General features: G+C 43.5%; 1 protein-coding gene and 1 long non-coding RNA gene across 3 annotated transcripts in view; one reads left to right on the forward strand and one right to left on the reverse strand.

Annotated features, from left to right (window-relative positions):
• The first annotated feature begins 2175 nt into the window (after positions 1-2175).
• SLAMF9 (SLAM family member 9) overlaps positions 2176-26167 on the forward strand; it is a 59026-nt gene continuing 35034 nt past the window's right edge. For both annotated transcript variants that reach the window (XR_008715511.1, XM_055583880.1), the window contains exon 1: positions 2176-2359. The gene's annotated coding sequence lies outside the window, so the exon portion shown is untranslated. The remainder of the gene's footprint in view (positions 2360-26167) is intronic.
• Positions 9458-20131, reverse strand: LOC129654574 (uncharacterized). The gene is made up of 3 exons (XR_008715512.1): positions 19764-20131; positions 13643-13753; positions 9458-10244 (listed from the first exon to the last, which is right to left on the reverse strand). It is a non-coding gene; the product is annotated as an uncharacterized LOC129654574 (long non-coding RNA).

Genomic DNA, 26167 nt, shown 5'->3' on the forward strand with positions numbered 1-26167 from the left:
ACCCCAAAGTGGTCAGAATCAGGAGTACAAGCTCCCAGGAAGGGCAAGGACACCTTTGTCACGGAGGCCGCAGAGACTCAGAGGCTGGGGTGTGTGACCAAGGAGGGTCGAGCAGCCAGGCACCGCCTTGCCCTAGTCCTTTGTTCTGTGTGGCATGTGATCTGGTTAATTACCTGAATCGCCACCCAGTGCCTGCTTTTCCCTTTTCCCAACAAGGTCTGGCCCCCTGGTGTCTGTTTCACTGGCCCCCAGGAAGGCCCCAGAGGATGGTAGTGAATCTCAGCCCTGGGTCCCAGTTCTCCCTATGCCAGACTCACAGGGAGGTAGGTGGTGGTGGTGGTGGGGTGTCTTGTACAAGCAGGCCTGAGAGCTCAGGGCCCAGAACAGTTGACTGAGGGGAGGAAGGGATTGAAAGGTTGTTGCTGAACCACGAAAGACACTGGGATTCTTGGTCTCTGGAGGAGAAGAATTCAATCCAGGGCCAGAGATGAGGCTTGATCACTCAGAGCTTTAGTGCAATAAAGTCTTATTAAGTATAAAAGAGATAGAGAAAGCTTCTGACATAGACATCAGAAGGGGGCAGAAAGAGTGCCCAGACATCAGAAGGGGGCAGAAAGAGTGCCCCCCTGCTAGTCTACAGCTGGATGTTACATAGCTACTAGCAGTCTGCTAATTTGGAGAAGGCAATGGCACCCCACTGCAGTACTCTTGCCTGGAAAATCCCATGGGTGGAGGAGCCTGGTGGGCTGCAGTCCATGGGGTCGCTAAGAGTCGGACATGACTGAGCAACTTCACTTTCACTTTTCACTTTCATGCATTGGAGAAGGAAAAGGCAACCCACTCCAGTGTTCTTGCCTGGAGAATCCCAGGAATGGGGGAGCCTGGTGGGCTGCCGTCTATGGGGTCACACAGAGTCGGACATGACTGAAGTGACTTAGCAGTCTGCTAATTAAAGAAAGGAAATGTCTCAAAACTCGGAGAATGGCACCAGGCCCCTCACCCACAAGATGCATTTTGAGATGACCTCGGCACCAGGTGAGCCATCCTAGGCCATAAAGCGATTGACATGAATCTTGAAGAAAGGCAGGTTTCTGTACAAATATATAGTTTCATTAACATAGTTTAGGAGAATAATATATACCATACTGGTTTGTCAAGTGGGTTCTGAGTCTTTAGGGAACCACTTGAAGACAAAGTCTGGGGTAAATACAGAGCACATTAACATAGCTTAAGACAAACATTTCCATAAGAAAAATGCATTGGTTAGCTCAGGGTTTGAGAAAAGTTAAGTTCAGGTGGAACCAGGTGTCATTATGGCAACACAGAATTTTCAGAGAAGACTCTTTTTAAATTTGTATAGAAAAGGGGAAAAAATATATCACTAGTTTGTTTCCTCCTGCCGCTTAAGAGTGAGAGAAAATGTCTAACACTTGAAGCCTATTTCCTCCGTTTGGAGACCCCTGGCCTTCCTGCCTGTTACCCTCTCAGGATCCAAGTTTCTTATGGACTAGAACTCTGGACTCTGAAGGGCTGGGCCTCATCCTGCCTGTGTTCTCAGCAGAGTGGCCTTGGACAAGTCTATTCAGTTCGCTGCTGCTGCTAAGTCACTTCAGTCGTGTCCGACACTGTGCGACCCCCACAGACGGCAGCCCACCAGGCTCCGCCGTCCCTGGGATTCTCCAGGCAAGAACACTGGAGTGGGTTGCCATTTCCTTCTCCAATGCATGAAAGTGAAAAGTGAAAGTAAAGTCATTCAGTCGTGTCCGACCCTCAGCGACCCCATGGACTGCAGCCTTCCAGGCTCCTCTGTCCATGGGATTTTTCCAGGCACGAGTACTGGAGTGGGGTGCCATTGCCTTCTCCGATTCAGTTCGCTAAGGAATTGCTTTTCTCCTCTTCACAGTGAAGGAGTTGGACAAGAAATGGAACCCTTAAGGCCCCTTCAAACACCTCCTCTGTGAAAGAGGTGCAGTTTTCTGCAGCAGGGGCAGCTCATCATCCCTGCGGGCCCTGCTTTGGCTCCTGGGGCTTCTGGGCCGGCAGCTCGTTTCCGGGAGGGGCGTGTCCCGCAGGGCTCCTGCTCCTCCTCCTTTCTGCTCCCGGCTCAGAGGACGCTTTCAGTCTCCGCCCCCCGCCCCGCCCCCATCCTGGCACTGCTGGGGACTCTGGGGGCCAGAGTCACTGCTGGTTTGCATTTCACCTCCAGAGGCTGTTAAGAAGATTAAAGACTCCTACTTTGTCCACAGCTCTAAAAGCCCAGGAGTCGATTCCTAGTCCCCGCTCAACCCCAGGACAAATATCCCCCGTTCCATCACTGCAGCTTTTCTTCAGAGACCTTTTTCCTGTTTTCCAGTACAGGGTAAGATTCCGGTCCTGTGTGGTCCGTGTAAGCCCCACCTCTGTGCCGAGTGCCGTGTCTTCCGAGGAATATTGCTGCTGGCCTTCATCCAGGCTTGGGCGTGAAGATGGAAGTCAGAGTGCAGCAAGGCGGAGCTGGAGCAGAGGTCCTGGGCAGCAGGGAATGTGGGTGTGGCTCAGTCTTGGAGAGAGGCCCTTTGGGGCAGACAGGAAAGGAGAGACTGGGGGTCACCCCACATGGTCCTGTGTTTTCCCCAAGAGTGAACCTCAGGCCATTTCTCCTGCAGAATTGGCAATGTGGGGTTCTTCTGTCTGGGCGGGCAGCCTTGGGTGGGGCTCTCTCCTGGGAGACTCTCTCTAGACTCTCTGTTCTAGTCCTGGCTCTGCTACTTCCCAGCTGTGTGGCCTTGGGGAAGGAATCTGACCTTTCCGGGTTTCCTCCTGTGAAATGGGGATATGACCTCTGTATGGTTGAGAGATCAAAGTGAGACCTTGCTTCCAAACCACACCCTCAACTCCTAGATGGCCAGTTATAAATGTAACTAAGATAATCAACAGAAAGAACCCAATAAGGGAGCTGGGATATGGCAACTGCTCAACAAATGTTAATTCCTTCCCATGTGGCTCAAATTTCAAACACAGCTTGTTCCCAACTCCCCTCAAGTCGCTCCTCCACCTCCACCCAGGACCTCACACTTGCACCATCTGCACTTCCTTTATCAGGGTGTGGTACCAAGGGCTGCCCAGCCCAGAGATTGGAGTCATCTTCTCTTTTTGCCTTATGTCCCCCTGGGTTCCCAAGTCCCATCTACTCTGTCTCCAGCTCGTATCAGTCTTTCTCAGCAGTAGCGCTAACACCATCTCAACCATGGTGGAGGCAAAGACTTAAAGACTTCTAACTGAGCTCCATGACTCCATTCCCTTTCTGGCTGCAATCTGTCTTCCATGCACCTGATTAAAGTACAAAGCTAGGGAATTTCCTGGTGGCCCACTGGCTAAGACCCTGTGCTCCCAATGCAGGGGGCCGGGGGGTTCGATCCCTGGTCAGGGAACTAGATTCCACTGCAACTAAGAGTTTGCATGTCTCTATTAAAGAACTCATGTGCCACACCATCTTTTCCTACTAGACTGAAAGCTACCTAAATGCAGGGTCTGTTCTTATTCATTAGATATTAAATACATATTTACCAAAGCCTACCTGGTACGCCAGAAACAGAGTTAGGCCCTTGAGATGCCAGGGTGAGGGGCAAACGAGCCCCAGCAGCGCAGTCATGGATCTTAGTGTTGAAAGTTTTAGTTGCTCAGTCATGTCCGACTCTGAACGACCCCATGGACTGTAGCCTGCAAGACTCCTCTATCCATGGGATTCTCCAGGCAAGAAGACTAGAATGGGTTGCCATGCCCTCCTCCAGGGGATCTTTCCTGGCCCGGGGCTTGAACCTGGGCCTCCCACATTGCAGGCAGACTCTTTACCATCTGAGCCTCCAGAGAGTTTGTGTTAATTGAAGAATCGCACCATGATGGAGAGGAGCACTGCTCTACGAGAGCTCCTAGGGGGTATCTGTATTAGTTGGGGTTCTCCAAAGAAGCAGAACCAGTAGGGTGGCTAGACAGATGGATGATAGATAGATAATAGAGATGAGTGATATGGTTTTTTTATTTTCTTTTTTTAACTGAAGTATAGTTGACTTATAATATTGTGTTAGTTTCTAGTGTACAGCAAAGTGATCCAGTCATATATGCACATTATATAATACATATATTACAGATTATTTTTATCATAGGTTATTACAAGATATTGAACATAATTCCCTGTGCTACATAGTAGGACCTTGTTGTTATCTATTTTATATATAGCAATGTGTATCTGTTAATCCCAAGCTCCTAATTTATCCCCCTGCCCCTTGATATCATGATTTATAATAAGGAATAGATATTTGGTCTCCATTCCTGGCACAGAGCTCCTAAAATCCTTGGAATTTCCTGTGGTAAGAGACATAAAAGTGTTTTTTGTTAATGAAACAAAGCCCCTAGGTAACCTAAGGATGGGGCTTGATTACCTTCTAGTCCCATTCACTGACCTTCAGGGAGGCAAGAAAGGAGGAAGACTGAGTTTAAAATCAGTGGCCAGTGATTTAATCAATCATGCCTGTGTAATGAATCCTCCATAATTCTCTGAAAGTATTGGGTCTGAGAACTTGTAACTTGGTGAACACGTGGAGATTTGGGGAGAGGGGTGCTGCAGAGGGCATGGATACTCCGTGCCCCTTTTCCTGTACTTTGCCCTACACATCTCATCCATTGGCTGTTCCTGCATTAGATGCTTTGCAATAAACTGTAATTGAGTGAGGAAACTGAGTTCTGCAAACCACACTAACAAATTAATTGAACCTGAAGAAGGTTCAACTGTGGGAACCTAGAATCTGTAGCTGGTTGGTCAGAAGCACAGGTGACAATCTGGACTTGCAATTGGTGTCTGAAGTCTGCTTGTTGAGGGGGGTGAGCAGTCTTATGGGACTGAGGACTTGACCTGTGGGACCTGTCTCTGAGTAGATAATGTCAGAATTAATTGATTGGAGGTATGGAGAAAACCACATATGTTGGAATTATTAGAATTAAAGTATAAATATGGACGTTTAAAGATACATGTAGAAAGAGATTTATTATAAGGAATTGGCTCTTGAGATTATGGAGACTGGCAAGTCCAAAACTCCAGGAGGTAGTGAAGAACAGGGCAACCTAGTGTGTTGCAGTCCATGGGGTGGCAAAGAGTCAGACGCGACTGAGCGACTGAACAACAAATAGAGCCATATTGGAACCTGGAAACCAAAGGAAAAATGGATAATATTGATCATGTCTTCAAATTTTGATATTTTGTTCACAAAGAATTATGGCGGGGCACTGGTTTAAGATTTTAAAAATATTGCATCAAAATATTATTGATCTTGAGTGCTGAGTTTTGGGGCAGTTCCTAAATTTGTACGTAAGGTGAGGTCTCACTCACCATACCTAGTCCCAGAGAGTCCCAGAGCCAGAGATATCTACAGCCAGCATGCCTGATAGGGAGCCATGGCACTCTTCCTATTAAATCGAGGTTCCCCAGAAAGACTGGAGGGCCGTTGGGAAGGCGAGGGTGTCTGTAATAGCACTGTTTCTTTACAGAAAGGGAATGAATTCACATTCAAAGCCAGGAGAGAGATAATACACTATACGCCCCACCCTATCTCTGTCTCACAGACTCAGAGACCCAGACTGTAATAGGAGCACACCTGAAGTAGAGTTACTCCATCAAAAGCAGGAATAAACAGAGTAATAGTACTATCATTTTAAACTGCTGCACTCCATTTTTTCTTTTTAGCAGATCGATCCTTTTTTCCCAGGAGATCTTTTTTCCTAACCTCTTGCATTATATTTTTCTTTAGTTATTAATTAAATCATTTTGGGTTTCTTGAACACAGGTATAATTTCACAAATTTCTGCTGGGATGATAGGGACAAATCTGCTTAGAATGAAAAGAAAAAAACAAAACTATTCATGATCCATAAAGGGAATAATCCACATTTTCAATTGCAATTAACTGAGATTTGGTTGGAAACATCTTAATCACGTAACTTCTCTGAATCTAGGAACCTGGGGTAAATCTCTCTCAGGCCGGGTGCTACCAACATCGGGCACCCAGTCCACCTGGTCCTGTGGCTACTGGCTCTGCCTGCAATGAAGATGAGAAGGTTTTGCATTATCATCATCTATGAATTGAATACTTTCCATGCAGAATGTATTAAATATAAAAACAGCATCTGACCCTGAGTTATTCACAGTCTTTTCTGCAGAGACGGGCAAGGCAGATGGTGATATTGGTGTGTCAGATTCTTGCAGCCTTGGGTTAGTATTTCAAATAGGTGTGTACCATTCTAATCACATTCTAGCTGGACCCTAAAGCTGGGGAGCTTCTGCTTAGACTGTTCCAGTATCCACACAGCTCTCTCATCACCGACACACCTTTCAGACTTGTTGAACTTTCTCTTCTCTGATGGGAGTTGGTAATCTTCAGTTGCCCATCCATCTTGATCCCTGGGGCCCCAGCCCTTCTCATCCAGCCAGCCAGGGCTGCCAAGGCTGTGCAGTTGTACCCTCTTGCTCTCTTCTTTAAAGGAATATCATATTGTTTGGGACTAAATGGCACCCAATCTGAAGCCCAAGTGCTCATTCCTCCAACTCAATGATATCCACATCCCCTCTCCTCTTTAAGGGTGAGAGCACCCCAATGAGAACCTCCTGCATCTATGGACCTTGGTGTAATCTCTCCTACTAATTAACTACACTTTTTGTCTTACACGCATTCTCTTTTAAATTCACAACCAATGGAGGAGTTAATTATATCTGCGCAGTTTTAGGACACACTTTGAGGTTCCAGGTTGATATGAATTTGGAGGATACTATTCAACTTATGGAGCTTGGCCAGGTGGAGTTAGTGGTAAAGAACTCACCTGCAAATGCAGGAGACTTAAGAGATGTGGGTTCGATCCCTGTGTTGGGAAGATCCCCAGGAGGAGGGCATGGCAACCCACTCCAGTATTCTTGCCTGAAGAATCCTAGGGACACAGGAGCTTGGAGGGCTCCAGTCCATATGGTTGCAAAAAGTCAGACACAGCTGAAGCGATTTAGTACATCCGCACTCACCTTACTGTGCCCTCCCCCAGATATGATATTATTACATATTTGATTCAGCCTAACAGTCGATTGTTCCTTATGTACTTTACATAGACAAATGGCTGACACAAATATATTTATAAACCTAAAGATCAAGACTGATAGATTTTACCAAATTTTATCTCTGATTAAAACTCATGGGCCATCTGGCTAAATGCCTGCAAGTCTGATTGAACACTGCTGTGAGGCAACCCGTGGTATAAATCCAGGAAATACTTGGTGTAAATCCAGCCCAGTCTTCATCCACATTTTGAACCTAAGGATCAATGTTATAAATCAGTTCATGGTTGCTTTTTATTTCATCTTTTCCTGTTCACGTCTTTGGGATACATATTTTAACTGTAACAATGGAAAGTGAAGTTGCTTAGTCGTGTCCGACTCTGCGACCCCATGGACTGTAGCCTACCAGGTTCCTCTGTCCATGGGATTTTCCAGGCAATAGTACTGGAGTGGATTGCCATTTCCTTCTTCAGCGGATCTTCCCCACCCAAGGATGGAACCCAGGTCTCCCGCATTGTAGACAGACACTTTACCATCTGAGCTACCAGGGAAGTCCATCTATAAACCCATTTTCCCCTTAAATGTACTGGTGAGCATTGAGGTTAAAGGAAGCTAAGATAATGTGGAAGGTATTTACATTTGAAAAGTAAAATTTTGTAACAAAAGAGTATTTTTGTTGCTACAGATGATTACTTAAAAACACAAGGTTCATAAATATAAAATGATTTTATACACACATTGCAGAAGACTTAGAAAAATACATCAACATGAAACTACTGAAGCCCATGTGCCTAGAGCTCATGCTCAGCAGCAAAAGAAGCCACCACAATGAGAAGCTTGCTCACTGCAACTGGAGAGCAGCACCCACGCTCGCCACAGCTAGAGAAAGCCCGTGAACAGCAATGACGACACGGCAGCCAAAACTTAAAAATAAAAAGCAGATGCTCTTGTAGTTCCAACAATCAGAATGAACTCTTGTTAACGTTTTGGAGTATACTTTTTCAGTCTTTCTTTCTAACCATGCTGCTGCTGCTGCTAAGTCACTTCAGTCGTGTCCGACTCTGTGCGACCCCATAGACAGCAGCCCACCAGGCTCCTCCGTCCCTGGGATTTTCCCGGCAAGAGTACTGGAGTGGGGTGCCATTGCCTTCTCCGCTTTCTAACCATATGCATATGTAAATAGGATGTGTCTAGGAAAGGAGACATGCATTTATATATATACATTCACAGGACTGCAGCTGCTTCTGCCTTTAGAAGGATGATAGAATTCATCTCAAGTAAGATTTTTTTTTTCCCAAACTTAAAAGTTTTAATTTTGTATTAGGGTATAGCCGATTATCAACGATGTGGTAGCTTCAGGTGAGCAGTGTAGGGACTCAGCCATATATATACATGTATCCATTCTCCCCCAAACCCTTCTCCCATCCCGGCTGGCACATAATATTGAGTAGAGTTCCCTGTGCTATACAATAGGTCCTTGTTGGTTATCTATTTTGAATATAGTCATGTGTACGTGACCCTTCCAGACTCCCTAACTATCCCTTTCCTGTGGCAACCATAAATTCATTTTCTAAGTCTGTGAGTCTCTTTCTATTTTGCAAGTAAGTTCATTTGCATCATTTCTTTTTAGATTCCACGTATAAGGGATATCATACAATATTTCTCCTTCTCTGCTTGACTTATTTCATTCAGTATGACACTTTCTAGGTCCATCCATGATGCTGCAAATGGTATTATTTCATTCAAGGAAGATTTATTTTAACTTAGAAGCATTTCTAATGGTCTGTATAAAGTGTGAATGGTGGACACCTCTAAACCCTACTCCTTTCCAGGGCAAGACAAATAAATTACTCCCAACAGGAGGAAAGCTTAAGCTAGCAGCTCAAGAGACTGGGGGTGAGCATGCAGAATGTGAGGAGGGCAACTGGGGAAGAACAGTGGAAGCATAGAAAGGGTAGATTCTGTGAAGGAACACTAGTGAGGAATTCCCTGTGGCAGATAGTGTCTGATATTAAATGTGAAGCGATTTCCTGCTTGCCTTGTGCTCTAATTGTACTCCATGACTCAACCCTCCAGTAACAGTATGCTATTAACAACACCCTGGGGTTTGGTTGCTTTGGTTGAAATGAAGCATGGAGGAAAGTGGGGTGGCGAGGGAGCAAAGGAGCTGGGGGTGGAGGCTGGAAGCAGACATTAGGGAGAACCAGGATATACTGAGCTTGAAGAATTTTGCAGTCAGCTTTTTTCGTTGAGCAAAAAACTTCAACAGCATGCTCGCATATCATTACTCTTTCACATCACCAGGTATTCAACCTCATATTTATAGCACCCTTTAGAATTAGCTGCATGGTTGAAAGAAAGACAAGACTCAAGACAACATTTAATAAATCCACAATAATTATGGTACAATTGGGAATGCAGTGAAATAGCGCGTACAGTTTATTCCCCCAGGGTCTAGGTAGACACCCTGCTCCTAAGTTATATACATAACCTGTAATAAACATCCTTGTACCCACAGCATTACCCACATCTCTAATTATTTCCCTTTATATCCCAGAAGTGGATTTTACAAGGGCCAGAGAAGTATTTCAGAACATTTGACTGGGATTACTATCTTCCCCCAAAGAGGTAGTGATGTTACTTTATTCTTTTTCTTAATATATATTTTTTCTTGATGTATAGTTGACTTACAGTGTTTCAGGTGCACAGCAAGGTGATTCAGTTGTAAATATACACATATTATTTTTGATATTATTTTTCATTATAGATTATTATAAAATATTGACTATAGTTCCCTGTGCTATACAGTAAATCTTTGTTGCTTGTTGCATATCTATTTTTTAATTAGAAAATCTAGCTTTCTATTCATGCTAAGTCAAACAACTGGAATCAAAATGTCATAAATTTTTTAGTTAAGCAAATTCTTATTTTCTGAAATATATATATTATACATTTATATATGTGTGTATACAGAGGCTTTATACTACACTTGATAAAGGCTTGAGAAATAACATAAAAAAAGAAGAGGTGGAGGAATTGGAAAATATAAACTAAATGAAATGGGAGCACTGAATATAGTAGTAGAAAAAGTGAGACAAACTAGATAAAAGTAAAAGATCCTCATATAATCCAGTTGTTTTTAAATGCCACTTCTCATTAGAAACATATCTGGAGCTCTGGAGGAAAAAAAAAAACCAATACCTGGTCATTTGTATTTTTCAAAAAATTTCAAGATAATTTTGATATACATATGGATTTTAAAGTGATTGCAGTTTTTTCTGTTAAATGACAGTTTTGGTGATACAGATTTCTATTATTTTTCTGTTGGCCAATCATGATACAATTGTTCTGAGTAATAGTTACATAATCACAATAGTAAAAGATGTTTATCAGTTTTCACAATCAATAGTCAGACACAAAATAAAAGATAATTATAATTGCAGACCATAATGGGAAAATGATTAAGTTAACAATATAAAATAATTACATACAGTTTGGGGGGTCAAGCAGAGTGATGTGGTCGTGCACACACGCACACATTTTCATCCTCCCAACCTGTCTATGCCTTTTGATTCTTGCATTTAATCCATTTACATTTAAGGTAATGATTGATATGTATGATCCTATTACAGTTTTCTTAATTGTTTTGGGTCTATTTTCTGTAGGTCTTTTGCTTCTCTAGTGTTTTCTGCCTAGAGAAGTTCCTTTAGCATTTGTGGTGCTGAATTCTCTTAACTTTTGTTTGTCTTGAAAGCTTTTGATTTCTCCATCAAATCCAAATGAGAGTCTTGCTGGGTAGAGTATTCTTGGTTGTAGGTTCTTCCCTTTCTTCACTTTACATATATCATGCCATTCCCTTCTGGTTTGTAGAGTTTCTGTTGAGACATCAGCTGATGGCCTGATGGGAGTTCCCTTGTATGTTATTTGTTGTTTTTCCCCTGTTGCTTTTAATATTTTATCTTTACCTTTATTTTTTGTCAGTTTGATTGCTGTCTGTCTCAGTGTGTTCCTCCTTGGGTTTATCCTGTCTGGGACTCTCTGTGCTTCCTGGACTTCTTTGACTATTTCCTTTCCCGTGCTGGGAAGTTTTCAGCTATTATCTCTTCAAATATTTTCTCAGGTCCTTTCTCTCTCTCTTCTCCTACTGAGGCCCCTATAATGTGACTGTTGGTGTGTTTAATGTTGTCCCAGAGGTCTCTTAGGCTGTCTTCATTTTTTTTCATTCTTTTTTTCTATATTCTGTTCTGCAGCAGTGATTTCCACCATTCTGTCCTCCAGCTTATTTATCTGTTCTTCTGCCTCAGTTATTCTGTTACTGATTCCTTCCACTGTGTTGTTCATCTCTGTTTGTTTGCTCTTCAGTTCCTGGAGGTCTTCGGTAAACATTTCTTGTATCTTCTCCATTGTTTTCCTGAGACCCTGGATCATCTTTACTATCATTTTTCTGAATTCTTTTTCTGGAAGGTTGCCTATCTCCACTTCATTCAGTTATTTTTCTGGGGTTTTATCTGGTCCCTTCATCTGGGACACAGCTTTCTGCTTTTTCATCATGATTACCTTTCTGTAATACGGTTTTTATTTTAGCCACGGTGAGGTTGTGCTGCTTCTTGCTTCTTCTGTCTGCCCTCTGATGGATGAGGCTAAGAGGCTTGTGTACGCTTCCTGGTGGGAGGCACTGGTGACGGGACAAACTGGGTCTTGCTCTGGTGGGCAGGCCTTGCTCAGTAAAGCTCTAACCCGATCATCTGCTGATTGGTGGGGTGGCACTCCTTCCCTGGTAGTTGTCTGGTCTGAAGTGACCCAGCTCTGGGGTCCGTGGGCTCTATGGCAGGGCTAAAGTCAAACTCCAAGAGGGTTTATACCAAGGGGGACCGTCCCAGCCTGCTGCCGCCAGCGCTCCCATCCCTGCCATGAGCCTCTTCCTGTCCAACACCAGCAGGTAGTTTGGGTTCAGTCTCCTGTGGAGTCACTGTGCCTTTCCTCTGGGTCTTGGTACATGCAAGATTTTGTTTGTGACTTCCAAGTTTGGAGTCTCTGTTTTTCCCAGTCCTCTGACCTTTCAGGGCAGGTTCCCTGGGGATTCCCAGTCCCTTTGTCAGATCCCCAGGCTGAGGAAGCCTGACACGGGGTTCAAAACCTTCACAACAGTGGGAGAACTTCTTTGGGATTATTGTTTTCCAGTTTGTGGGTCACCCACCCAGTGGGTATTGGATTTGATTTTATCATGATTGTGTCCCTCCTACTCTCTTGCTGCAACCTCTTCTTTGTCTTTGGATGTGGGGTACCTTTTTTTGGTGGGTCCAGTGTCCTCCTGTCGATGGTTGTTCAACAGCTAGTTGCAGTTTTGGTGCTCTCGCAGGAGGAGATGAGTGGACGTCCGATAGCGATGTTACTTTAAAAAACCAACTATCTTTCCTCAATCTGAGTATCAACATTATTTCCTATTTTTTCACAGTTTATAGTTTACAAAAAGAGCACACAACCATTATTATTTTCACTTTTGATCACTACTGGTGAGGTTGTACACTTTTCTGCCCATCTGCTTTTTTCCTTTATGAATTGTCTGTTTCTATCCTTTGCCTATTAAAGGGTTCATCTTTTTCTTATTGATTTTTGTGATCCCATAAAATAAGAATATTAACTCTTTGTTGGTTAATATATTGCAGGCATTTTGTCCTAATTAGTCACTTGCTTTTACTTTTGGCTAAAACACTTTTAGTGTTTTGGCACCAAGCGATATTTTAAATTTTCATGCAGTCAAATCTGTCTACTCCTTTACGGATTCTACATTTGATGTTATAGTTCTTTTAAACTTTTTCAAAACCCATGATTATAGGTTTTTGTCTAGTCTTTTTGTGATTTCATTTTTTAAAATGTTCAATTCTTTATTCCTTTTGGAATTTAAGGAATGAGGTGAAACTTTAGCTTAACCTTTCTCCTAAAGGCTATCCAAAGATGTCAGCACCCTTTATCAAATAATCCATCTTTTTCTACTGATGTAAATGCCACCTCTACATTATGCTGTGTGGTGCCAGGCTTAGTCCTCAGTCATGTCTTACTCTTTGTGACCCCCTGGACTGTAGCCCGCCAGGCTCCTCTGTCCATGGGGATTCTTCAGGAGTGGGTTGCCATACCCTCCTCCAGGGATTATGTTAAATATTCATGTGTACATCGATCTGGGTTTCACTACAAGAGACATCCCAATATCCCTTCTCCCCTTCATCTTTTGTAATAAAACTTTCTAATTTAGCTGGATACCTGATTCCCCTAAATCAAAACTGTGTTTCCCAGCCTCCTTTGCTGATGGGTGTGGTCATGTGGCTTATTCTGCTCACTGATATAGAAGGAGAATGTTATTTGTAAATTTCAAGACATATCCTGAATGAGAAGGGCCATGCTCTTCTTAGGTCTTTTCCTCATTTCTGACAACTGTAATGTAACTGTGATGACAAGCACTGGGGCAGCTATTTTGGACCATAAGTAGACGCTACATGTTGAGCATTATTGCAAAATAGAAAAAGTCTTGGTGTCTGAGGAGATCTTGATGACTTTCTAACAGCTGAGGATTGCTTACCTTTGCTGCTGCTGCTGCTAAGTCACTTCAGTCGTGTCTGACTGTGTGTGACCCCATAGACAGCAGCCCACCAGGCTTCCCCGTCCCTGGGATTCTCCAGGCAAGAACACCCTAATAAAGGAGAGAAAAATAAATTTCTATTGTGTATACATCATTGTTATATTGTTTTTATTGGTCATTGCAGGTGAACCTAATTCTAACTGATGAGTCTTTCCATCAGGCTCCACTGGTGTCTGTGTATTCATTCAAGGCTATGAAATTAGATTTTAACATTGTGACATAGTTTAATATGTGACAATGCAGATACTTCTCTTAAAATATTTTGCTAATTATTCTTGTCTGTTATTCTTCTTGGTACATTTTATGATAAGGAAATCAGTTTGAAACCAAAAATGTCCTTTGGAATTTTGATTAAAATTGCATTAAATTTATAAGTTAGTATAAAATTACTGTTATTTTTTATGATTTTACCACCCAGGAATACAGTATATCTCTCTCGAAGTTTTTATTATATTCCTCAATATAATTTTTCCTTGTATCAGTTCATACACTTTTTAAAATTAATTAATTTGGTTTTGGCTCTGATGGGTCTTTGCTGATGTGCACAGGCTTTCTCTAGTTGCAGCGAGGGGGCTTCTCAATGCAGCGGCTTCTCTTGTGCGTTACAGTCTCTAGAGCTTGGGCTCAGTAGTTGTGGCTCATGAGCTGAGTTGCCATGTACTTCTTATATTTATTACTGATTTTTATTTTTACTGTTTATATTGCAAATGGAACTTACCCCATGAATTATTATTCTAAAATGTAGTTGATTTTTGCAAATTTATATTGTGTAGAGAGGAGGAAAAAAACAGACTAAAAAAATTCAACTCAGCTACTTCTGCTTCCTAGGGGAATATCATAACTCATCTTTGGGGTTCATGGTTGTCTGTCTTAAGAAAATCCCTCCATGGGCATTTCTGGTTGAAAAAGTCAATTGTAGCAAACAAAAAAATTTGGGTTTTGTTGTTCAGTCACTGAGTCATGTCTGACTCTTTGTGACCCCATGGGCTACAGCACGTCAGGCTTCCCTCTCCTTCACTATCTCCTGGAGTTTGCTCACACTTATGTCTATTGAGTCAGTGATGCCATCCAATCATTTGGGTTGGCTAGACTCGAAGAGGCCTGAATGCATTCTTATAAAGTGGGAAGAATTTCAAGTGTCTGCAGGGAGGCTGAAAGAAGGGTTGAGGGGCGAAGAACAGAAAGGTAAGAGGACTGTGAGGAATGCCTAGAGACAGATGGGAGTAGGACTGGAGAGAAAGCAGTGGAGATACGAGCATACTTGGTGCCTAAGGAAGAATAGGGCTAGCAGGAACATCTCCACGCTGAGGACTGGAAATGCATTTTTAGGACAATGGAGACTTGCCTTCGATATTTTCACTTATACTGTTCTGCAATAAAAAATCTATTTTCTCAGTTGCTTTGATGAAAAATCTGTTGTATATAACAGGCTTGGATTACAGTGTTTTGATGAATGAAGGAATAGGGGCAAAATCCAGTGTGGGACTAAGAGAGGATGAGAAAATGAAATTGTTATGAGAGACAAGTTAAGAGCAAAGACTAAGAACCTGGTTTAGTCTAGGAATTATAGCAAGACATAACCAGGAGAAATACAATATTGTTTAATTGGAAGGATGCTGGATTTTCCACATGGGATGGAGAATCAAACTGTTTTGTTTGAATTGTAGAGAAACATAACCAAGAAGCCTGATGACTTCAAGAGACTCTAGTTGCAGAAATCTAGATTACATCTATACTTCGTTACCTGATTTTGTGGTTAGTTTTCATTTATTTTTCTGGTCGATATTAAGAAACAGGGCTTCCCAGGTGGTAAAGCATCCACCTGCTAATGCAGAAGATGCAGGAGATGTGAGTTTGACCCTTGAGTTGGGAAGACCCCATGGAGGAAGAAATGGCCACCCACTCCAGTATTTTTGCCTGGGAAATCCCACGGACAGAGGAGCCTGGCGGGCTACCATAGAGTTGCAAAGAGTCGGACGTGCCTGAGCAACTGAGCACATTAAGAGACTAAATATACAAATGGAAATGGTCAGACCATATATGATCACATCACTATGACCCAAAATCTTTGTAGCAAGCAACCTGGGAAGTCAAACCAGACTCTCTGCAACAATCAGACCAGAACAGTCAGGACTTGATCAGTGGTGATCAGTTCCTCCAATTTTTGCTCCTGATTCTGAACTGAGCAGGACCCTGTGGGGCTCCTGGATGCAAAAGCCTTTCTGTGTTCCTGTTTCTTGTTTGTGGGAAATAGGCTTCATTCAGCCTCCATGACCTTCCGTGAGTTCCAAAGGGCACGTTCATACAGTTGCTACTCAGGGAAGGAGGGGATGCAGAGACATGGGAGAAGCAGCCAAGAAACAATAGTACGGGATTTCCCTGGTGGTTCAGTGGTTAAGAATCCACCTTCCAATGCTGGGGATGACGGTTTGGTCCTTGGGCTTCCCAGGTGGCTCAGTGGTAAAGTAGGAGACCCAGGTTCTAAGCCCTGGGTCGGAAAGATTCCGTGGAGGAGGAAATGGCAACCCACTCCAGCATTCCTGCCTGGGAAATCCCATGGACAGAGGAGCCTGGCAAGCTACAATCCATGGGATTGCAAAGAGTCGAACTCGACTTAGTGACTAAACTACCACCTGCCATCATGGGAAACTAACACCCACATTCATTGGGGCAAATAAGTCCACACTCAGCAACTAGAAAAGTTCCCACGCACCTGCAATGAAGACCCTGCACAGCCCCACCCCACCCCCCAAAAAAAGGAAAGAAAAGAAAAGAAACAATAGTGCAACCATGAGCCAGGGTCCTGGTTCCCCCTCAAGAGATACTCACAGCAGTGTCTTTGAGCTGTTTTGCAGATACTGAACTTAAATGTATGTGACCCACAAGCACACAGACCCTGGACTGGTTGGAACAAGAAGGTTGAAGATGCTGACTCACACTTACCTCATCACCAACCAATCAGAAGACTGTTCATGAGTTGAGCATGCCCTCCTCTTGGAAGCATTACTACCTCCTCTAGGCCAGGACATACATACAGTTTTGAGCGCATAGTCCACTGTGTCCCCCTTTGCCTGGAAAAGCAATAAAGCTATTCTTTTCTACTTCATTCAAAACTCTGTCTCTGAAATTTAATTTGGTACCAGTGTACAGAGGCCAAATTTCTGCTACAATTCCAGCTCAAGACCAACCAGAGATAGACCAACCAACAAATATGCTACCCCAAACAATCACATAGGATGTAGCTAGTTAGCCAACATCCCTGTGCCAACAATCTTCTATCAAGGCATATCTGAAACCTTCCCAAAGCTTTTTGACTATAAACCTTTTCTGCTTGCATTTGAGTTTCACCAAATCGAGTGACTGTGATTGATTTCCCTCCTACAGCAAGTTCTGAGTAAATAGCCTCCTAATCGTTTTCACTTGGGTAGCCTTTGTTTGTTTCCACAAGGGTAGCCTTTGTTCGTTTCCACAATATTCTTGGGTTTTACAGGCAGACAACTATGTGAACTGCAATGAATATTTCTCTTTTTTCAATACTTATACATTTATGCACTTTTTTCTGTCTTGTTGCATAGAGTTGAAACTACCACAACAATGTCTTGTAACAATGGCAATAACAACTATCATTATCTTACTCCTTACTTTATTGGGAAAGTCTAAAGTTTTGCCTTTAAATACAATATTGGCTAATGGTTTGAAACGGATATTCCTTTTTCTATTAAATAAGTCTATTTTCATCTCAGGTTTATTTAGGTTTTTCTCTACTAATATCAGAAAATGATGTTTTTAGTGTCTATTGAGTTGATCTTTTTATTTTTCTCCCTATGGGTAACAACATATTAATAGATTTTCTAATTTTAGTCCTTGTAGTCTTATAAAAATAAACCTACTTGATCACAGTGCATTATTCTTTTAACACACTGCTGCGTTTAATTGGCTAATATTTTATTCAGAATTTTTGCATCTATATTCATAAGTCAAGCTAGTCTGTAATTTTCTCTTTTGGGTGCTATTTTAGTCAGATTTTTGACTTGAAATCTATTTCATCTACTGTTAATATTGTAGATTTTTTTGGTTAGCATTAACAACTGGCTGTTGGTTTGAAATATATGGTTTTTGTCATGCTGGGGATTACAACTAGACCTACTATATTTGGAGGACGGATTCTTTGGCAATGATTCCCAATTTATTCCCTGTTTGTTAGTCTTTGCAGACCTTCTACATTCTCTTAAGTCAGTTTTGATACTTTTTATTTTCCAATAAATTTACCATTTTGTTTAGATTTGCAAATAAGTTGACATGAGGTTTTACATAGATTAAAAAAATTAAGCTCTATGTGTTAATCGTGGATTTTTAGTTTTAATCTGTGGCTTTAAAATCCCATTTTCAATTTGGTGTAATTTTTTTCCCTTCATGAAAGGAGAGGTATGAGAGGAGGCGTGGGTCAGTGGTGGCCTGCTGCAGGGTTGGGGGCAGTGAGTGAGGCATGCATGCATGGGACATTTTGAAGTTCAGTTCAGTTCAGTTCAGTTGCTCAGTTGTGTCCGACTCTTTGTGACCCCATGAATCGCAGCACGCCAGGCCTTCCTGTCCATCACCAACTCCCGGAGTTCATGCAGACTCATGTCCATCGAGTCAGTGATGCCATCCAGCCATCTCATCCTCTGTCGTCCCCTTCTCCTCCTGCCCCCAATCCCTCCCAGCATCAGAGTCTTTTCCAATGAGTCAACTCTTTGCATGAGGTGGCCAAAGTATTAGAGTTTCAGCTTCAGCATCAGTCCTTCCAAAGGACTTCTAAAGGACTGATTTTCTTTAGAACGGACCGGTTGGATCTTCTTGCAGTCCAAGACTCTCAAGAGTCTTCTCCAACAGCACAGTTCAAAAGCATCAATTCTTCTGTGCTTAGCTCTCTTCACAGTCCAACTCTCACATCCATACATGACCACTGGGAAAACCATAGCCTTGACTAGACGGACCTTTGTTGGCAAAGTAATGTCTCTGCTTTTTAACATGCTATCTAGGTTGGTCATAACTTTCCTTCCAAAGAGTAAGCGTCTTTTAATTTCATGGCTGCAATCACCATCTGCAGTGATTTTGGAACCCCCTAAAATAAAGTCTGACACTCTTTCCACTGTTTCCCCATCTATTTCCCATGAAGTGATGGGACCAGATGCTATGATCTTCGTTTTCTGAATGTTGAGCTTTAAGCCAACTTTTTCACTCTCCTCTTTCACTTTCATCAAGAGGCTCTTTAGTCTTCATAGAACCATTCAACTTCAGCTTCTTCAGCCTTACTGGTTGGGGCATAGACTTGGATTACTGTGATATTGAATGGTTTGCCTTGGAAACGAACAGAGATCATTCTGTCGTTTTTGAGATTGCATCCAAGTACTGCATTTCAGACTCTTTTGTTGACCATGATGGCTACTCCATTTCTTCTAAGGGATTCCTGCCCGCAGTAGTAGCTATAATGGTCATCTGAGTTAAATTCACCCATTCCAGTTCATTTTAGTTTGCTGATTCCTAGAATGTCGACGTTCACTCTTGCCATCTCCTGTTTGACCACTTCCAATTTGCCTTGATTCATGGACCCAACATTCCAGGTTCCTATGCAACATTGCTCTTTACAGCATCAGACCTTGCTTCTATCACCAGTCACATCCACAACCGGGTATTGTTTTTGCTTTGGCTCCATCCCTTCATTCTTTCTGGAGTTATTTCTCCACTGATCTCCGGTAGCATATTGGGTACCTACCGACCTGGGGAGTTCCTCTTTCAGTATCCTATCAGTTTGCCTTTTCATACTGTTCATGGGGTTTTCAAGGCAAGAATACTGAAGTGGTTTGCCATTCCCTTCTCCAGTGGACCACATTCTGTCAGTCCTCTCCACCGTGACCCGCCCGTCTTGGGTGGCCCCACGGGCATGGCTTAGTTTCATTGAGTTGGACAAGGCTGTGGTCCATGTGATCAGATTGGCTAGTTTTCTGTGAATATGGTTTCAGTGTGTCTGCCCTCTTATGCCCTCTCGCAACACCTACTGTCTTACTTGGGTTTCTCTTACCTTGGATGTGGGGTATCTCTTCACGGCTGCACCAGTAAAGTGCAGCCGCTGTTCCTTATCTTGGATGAAGTCGCCCCTCCTGACCCTTAACGTGGAGCAGCTCCTCTCCGCCCTCCTGCACCTGTGGAGCTGGTGCTTCTTGGACGTGGGGTAGCTCCTTTCAGCCGCCGCCCCGACCTCGGATGTGGGATAGCTCCTCTCCGCTGCTCCTGCGCTGTCACAGCCTGGCGCTCTCAGTCGCTGCCCCTGACCTTGGGTGTGTGGTGGCTCCTCTAGGCCCCGTGGTCCATTGCAGCCACCGTGCTTCTGGGGACGTTTTGAAAGAAGTTGCCATTATGTTCATCACCTCCACCATAGTTTGGCCTCAGATCAAACAACAAGGAGGGAACACAGCCCCACCCATCAACAGAAAATTGGATTAAAGATTTATTGAGCATGGCCTCGCCCATCAGAACAAGACTCAGTTTCCCCCTCAGTCAGTCTGTCCCATCAGGAAGCTTCCATAAGCCTCTTATCCTTATCCATCAGAGGGCAGACAGAATGAAGACCACAATCACAGAAAACTAATCAAACTGATCACATGGACCACAGCCTTGTTTAACTCAATGGAACTATGAGCCATGCCATGTAGGGCCACCTAAGACAGACGGGTCATGGTGAAAAGTTCTGACAAAATACGGTCCACTGGAGAAGGGAATGGCAAACCACTCACCTAGAGCCAGACATCATGGAATTTGAAGTCAAGCGAGCCTTAGGAAGCATCACTACAAGCAAAGCTAGTGGAGGTGATGCAATTCCAGTTGAGCTATTGCAAATCCTAAAAGATGATGCTGTGAAAGTGCTGTACTCAGTATGCCAGCAAACTTGGAAAACTCAGCAGTGGCCAGAGGACTGGAAAATGTCAGTTTTCATTCCAATCCCAAACAGAGGCAATGCCAAAGAATGTTCAAATTTCTGCACAATTGCACTCATCTCACACGCTAGCAAAGTAAAGCTCAAAATTCTGCAAGCCAGGCTTCAACAGTATGTGAACTGTGAACTTCCAGGTGTTCAAGCTGGATTTAGAAAAGGCAGAGGTACAAGAGATCAAATTGCCAAATCTGTTGTATCATCAAAAAAGCAAGAGAATTCCTGAAAAACATCTACTTCTGCTTTATTGATTATGCCAAAGCTTTGACTGTGTGGATCAGAAGAAACTGTGGAAAATTCTTCAAGAGATGGAAATACCAGACCACCTTACCTGCCTCCTGAGAAATCTGTATGCTGGTCAAGAAGCAACAGTTAGAACTGGACATGGAACAACAGACTGGTTCCAAATTGGGAAAGGAGTACGTCAAGGCTGTATATTGTCTCCCTGCTTATTTAACTTTTATGCAGAGTACATCATGCGAAATGTCAGGCTGGAAGAAGCACAAGCTGGAATCAAGATTGCCAGGAGAAATATCAATAACCTCAGATATGCAGATGGTCACGGCAGAAAGCAAAGAAGAACTAAAGAGCCTCTTGATGAAAGTGAAAGAGGAGAGTGAAATAGTTGGCTTAAAACTCAACATTCAGAAAACTAAGATCATGGCATCCAGTCCCATCACTTCATGGCAGATAGATGGGGAAACAATGGAAACAGTGAGACTTTATTTTCTTGGGGCTCCAAAATCACTGCAGATGGTGATTGCAGGCATGAAATTAAACGATGCTTGCTCCTTGGAAGAAAAGCTATGACCAACCTAGACAGCATATTAAAAAGCAGAGACATTACTTTGCCAACAAAGGTCCGTCTAGCCAAAGCTATGGTTTTTCCAGTAGTCATGTATGGATGTGAGAGTTGGACTATAAAGAAAGCTGAGTGCTGAAGAATTGATGCTTTTGAACTGTGGTGTTGGAGAAGACTCTTGAGAGTCCCTTGGACTGCAAGGAGATCAAACCAGTTGGTCCTAAAGGAAATCAGTCCTGAATATTCGTTGGAAGGACTGATGCTGAAGCTGAAACTCCAATACTCTGGCCACCTCATGTGAACTGACCCATTGGAAAAGACCCTGATGTTGGGAAAGATTGAAGGCAGGAGGAGAAGGGGACGACAGAGGATGAGATGCTTGGATGGCATCACTGACTCGACGGAGATGAGTTTGAGCAGGCTCCGGGAGTTGGTGATGCAGAGGCAAAACTGGCATGCTGCTGAAGGACAGGGCTATGTTCCCTCGCTGTTGTTTGACCTAAGGCCAAACTATTATGGAGGTAATGAAGATAATGGCCACCTCCTTCAAAAGGTTCCATGTAAACACTGCCTCACTCAGTGCCCCCAACCCTGCGGCAGGCCACTGCCAACCCATGCCTCTGCCTGAGACTCCTGGACCCTCACGGGCATGTCTGGGTCAGTCTCTTTTGGGGTCACTGCTCTTTTCTCCTGGGTCCTGGTGCACACAAGGTTCTGTTTGTGCCCTCCAAGAATCTGTTTCCCCAGTCCTGTGTAAGTTCCGGCGGCTCTATGGTGGGTTAATGGTGACCTCCTCCAAGAGGGCTTATGCCATACCCATATCTACTGCACCCAGAGCCCCTGCAGTCCACTGCTGACCCATACCTCCTTAGGAGACACCCAAACATGGTTCTGTCTCAGTGTCTGTGGGATCTCTGGGTCCTGGTGCGCACAAGGTTTGTTTGAGCCCTCTGAGTGTCTCTGGCGGGTATGTGGTTTGATTCTACTATCTTGCTGGGGCTTTTCCTTTGCCCTTTGAAGTGGGGTTATCTTTTTTTTTGGTGAGATCCAACATTCTCCTGTCGACGGTTGTTCAGCAGCGAGTTGTAATTTTGGAGTTCTCACAGGAGAAGATGAGCTCATGATACAGAGATATAGCTATGCAATTTATTTATTTTTTATAAAATGTTTTAATTTTTTAAAAATTTCAGTATTTATTATGGCTGTGTTGGGTTTTAGTTGCGGCATGTGGGCTTCTCTAGCTGTGGCACATGGGCTTAATTGTCACGTGTGGGATCTAGTTCCCTAACCAGGGGTCAAACCCAATCTCTTTGCATTGGGAATGTGGAGTCTTATCCACTGGACCACCAGGAAAACCCCAAGATCAGTTCAGTTCAGTTAGGTCGCTCAGTTGTGTCCAACTCTTTGCGACCCCATGGACTGCAGCACGCCTGGCCTCCCTGTCCATCACCAACTCCTGGAGTTAACCCAAACCCATGTCCATTGAGTCAGTGATGCCATCCAACCATCTCATCCTCTGTCATCCCCTTCTCCTGCGCCTTCAATCTTTCCCAGCATCAGGATCTTTTCAAACGAGTCAGTTCTTTGCATCAAAGTATTGGAGTTTCAGCTTTAGCATCAGTCCTTCCAGTGAATATTCAGGATTGATTTCCTTTAGGATGGGCTGTTTGGATCTCCAAGATATGCAATTAAATAAAGAAATATTAGGGTAAGATTACTGGATTAGTTCTAGATACAAAACGTTTTAAACTGTAATCTTGGGGTCATCTGTTCCATTATACAGTCAATTATTCACATAATTTTTAGTGGACCAAAAGCTACAAGTTAACTTCATAAGTACTGTAAAATAACCTCATCAATAGAAAGCACCCTCAGCACTGCACTAAAAGAGCACACGAAAAATCTCTTTTGCCTAGTTCCCAGATACAGATTGTTTTTGTAACAGAGGTGCTGTTTTTCACTTTTTACTGGCATTATTTCTGGACTCAGTAGAGGTAGAGGACATTCTCAGTCCTTTTGTGGCCATCTTACACAGAGGACCCAAAGAAATATCTCCTGTTCTACTGCAGCTGCATCTTGAGAGGTTTTTACTTCTCTTAATAATGGGTTATTGGCAGACTCAATAGACTCTTGGCTAAATGAGGGATCTTAAATTATAAAGGAAGCTTCTCCAAAATTTGACACAAATGTCTTATTAAGTTAAAAATGCAAACACAGAAGCTCAAGTAAAGGAAAATTACATTATATACTTGTTGAACTTAAGTTCAACAATAAACTGAGCCAGAAAACACTTTACATAGTAAGGCAATTTCCACCTGCTCTTTTACTTAATGAATATGTAGCACTGAATGAGGCTGAGAGGGAGACACAAACTGGCTTTATTTTCATAAGTCTCAGTTTCCTTGTGCGAGTATCTTAGTATGCTGAGTGTGATTCTCATGTTTAAAAGCATATGTATTTTGGAAGCACATGGTCCCTAAATGAAAGCCACCTACTTCAACTGGTACCATAAGTTCCAACGCAGAAGAAAATATCTAGCTATCAGTGTCAGCTCTCTTAAAAGATTTTCAAGGGTAATTTTAACACTATGCTTAATTTGTCTCATACAAAGTCTGTAGACATGGTATTAGTTTTCTGTGGGTTTATAAAGGATTTCCATACTCTGAACAGCTTAAGAAAACATATACATTTATTAGCTCATGGTTTCTGTGGGTCAGGAGTCCAAGTGTGGCTTAGCAGAGTTCTCTGCTCAGGGTTTCCTGAGATTGCAATCAAGCTTTCAGTTGGGCTGCATTTTCATCTGAAGTTTCAACCACGGATAGCTACTTTCTGACCTCATTCCACTTGTTGGCGGATTTCATTGCCTTGTGGTTGTAAGACTGAGGGCCTGATTCTGAATGGTCCTTTGCCACGTGGGCCTCCTCAAGATAGCTCTGACTTCATCAAGCCAGGGCTTCCCTAGTAGCTCAGCTGGTAAAGAATCCACCTGCAGGGCAGGAGACCCTGGTTCAATTCCTGGGTCAGGAAGATATTCTGGAGAAGGGATAGGCTACCACTCCAGTATTCTTGGGCTTCCCAGTTGGCTCAGCTGGTAAAGAATCTGCTGTAATGCAGGAGACCTGGGTTCAATCCCTGGGTTGGAAAGATCCCCTGGAGAAAGGAACAGCTACCCACTCCAATATTCTGGCTTGGAGAATTCCATGGACTATATAGTCCATGGGGTTGCAAAGAGTTGGACACGACTGAGAGACTTTCACTTTCATCATGTCGACCAGGAGAGTCTCTCTGACCTCAGAGAAAGCTTAGTCCTCTCTTAGGTCCTTTCACCTCATTAGGTTAGGCCCATCTCAGATGATCACTCTTTTTATTTACTCAAGTCGACTGTTTGGGGACCTTAATCACCTCTGAAAAATTCCTTCAGTTTGCCATATTCTATGGATTGGAAACAAGCCCTAGGTCCCACCTACATTCAAAAGGAGGAGATTATACAGGACCTGGACACCAGGGGGCAGGGGTCATGAGGGTCACCCTAAAGGTCTATCTTCACAGATCCTAACCCCCAAAACAATCAGGACCCAGTCAGGAAAACAGTAAACACACTAAGTATTCTAACAGAAAATATTTAATATAGGAAATTGATCAAATAGTTATTAGACAACTGCTGCTGCTGCTGCTAAGTCACTTCAGTCGTGTCCGACTCTGTGTGACCCCATAGATGGCAGCCCACCAGACTCCCCTGTCCCTGGGATTCTCCAGGCAAGAATACTGGAGTGGGTTGCCATTTCCTTCTCCAATGTATGAAAGTGAAAAGTGAAAGGGAAGTCGCTCAGTCGTATCCGACTCGTAGCGGCCCCATGGACTGCAGCCTACCAGGCTCCTCCGTCTATGGGATTTTCCAGGCAGGAGTACTGGAGTGGGGTGCCATTGCCTTCTCTGATTAGACAACTAAAAACGTTTTTTAAAAAAAATAGCGAGGGCTTCCCTGGTGGCTCAGTGGTAAAGAATTCTTCTGCCAATGCAGGAGACACAGGTTCGATCTCCGATCTGGGAAGATCTCACATGCTGTGAAGCACCTAAGCCCGCGAAGCACCTAAGCCTGTGTACCACAACTATTGAGCCTGTGCTCTAGAGCTCAGGAGTTGCAGATCCTGAAGCCTGTGCACCCTAGAGCTCCCGCTCCACAACAAGAGAAGCCACCACAATGAGAAGCCCAAGCACTGCAACTAGGGAGTAGTCCCTGATCGTTACAACTAGAGAAAGTCTGTGTGCAGCAATGGAGACCCAGCACAGCCAAAAATAAATAAATAAAATTAAAAAAAAAGAAAGAAATAGTGAGGTAAGAAAGAAAACACATGCAAGAAGCAGCTACCTCTAGTGCTGGGGGATACGCGATGAGGTCAGGGTCATCAGGACCTGTGAGCCTGGAGGAGAAGCCCACACAGCTAAGCCTTAACCTTGGAGTAAAGCCCCTCCTGTGACTGCCCCTATTTTTCAAGGAGGCAGCAGAGCTAGTTCAGACCTCTGAGGAGAGGCACCGTCTGGCTGGGGCTGGCACCTCTGCGGTGCGGTAAGAAGCTGTAAACCAGGTTGACCTGCTGCCAGGATGAAGGGTATTTGCTGGGCCCACCTGCCAGGAGGAATGAGCAGATCAGAAGAGCATTTTCCTCACCGCTGCCTTCCAGTCTCTCTCTAG

Source organism: Bubalus kerabau, chromosome 6 (genome assembly GCF_029407905.1).
Source record: "Bubalus kerabau isolate K-KA32 ecotype Philippines breed swamp buffalo chromosome 6, PCC_UOA_SB_1v2, whole genome shotgun sequence".
Classification (NCBI taxonomy): domain Eukaryota; kingdom Metazoa; phylum Chordata; class Mammalia; order Artiodactyla; family Bovidae; genus Bubalus; species Bubalus kerabau.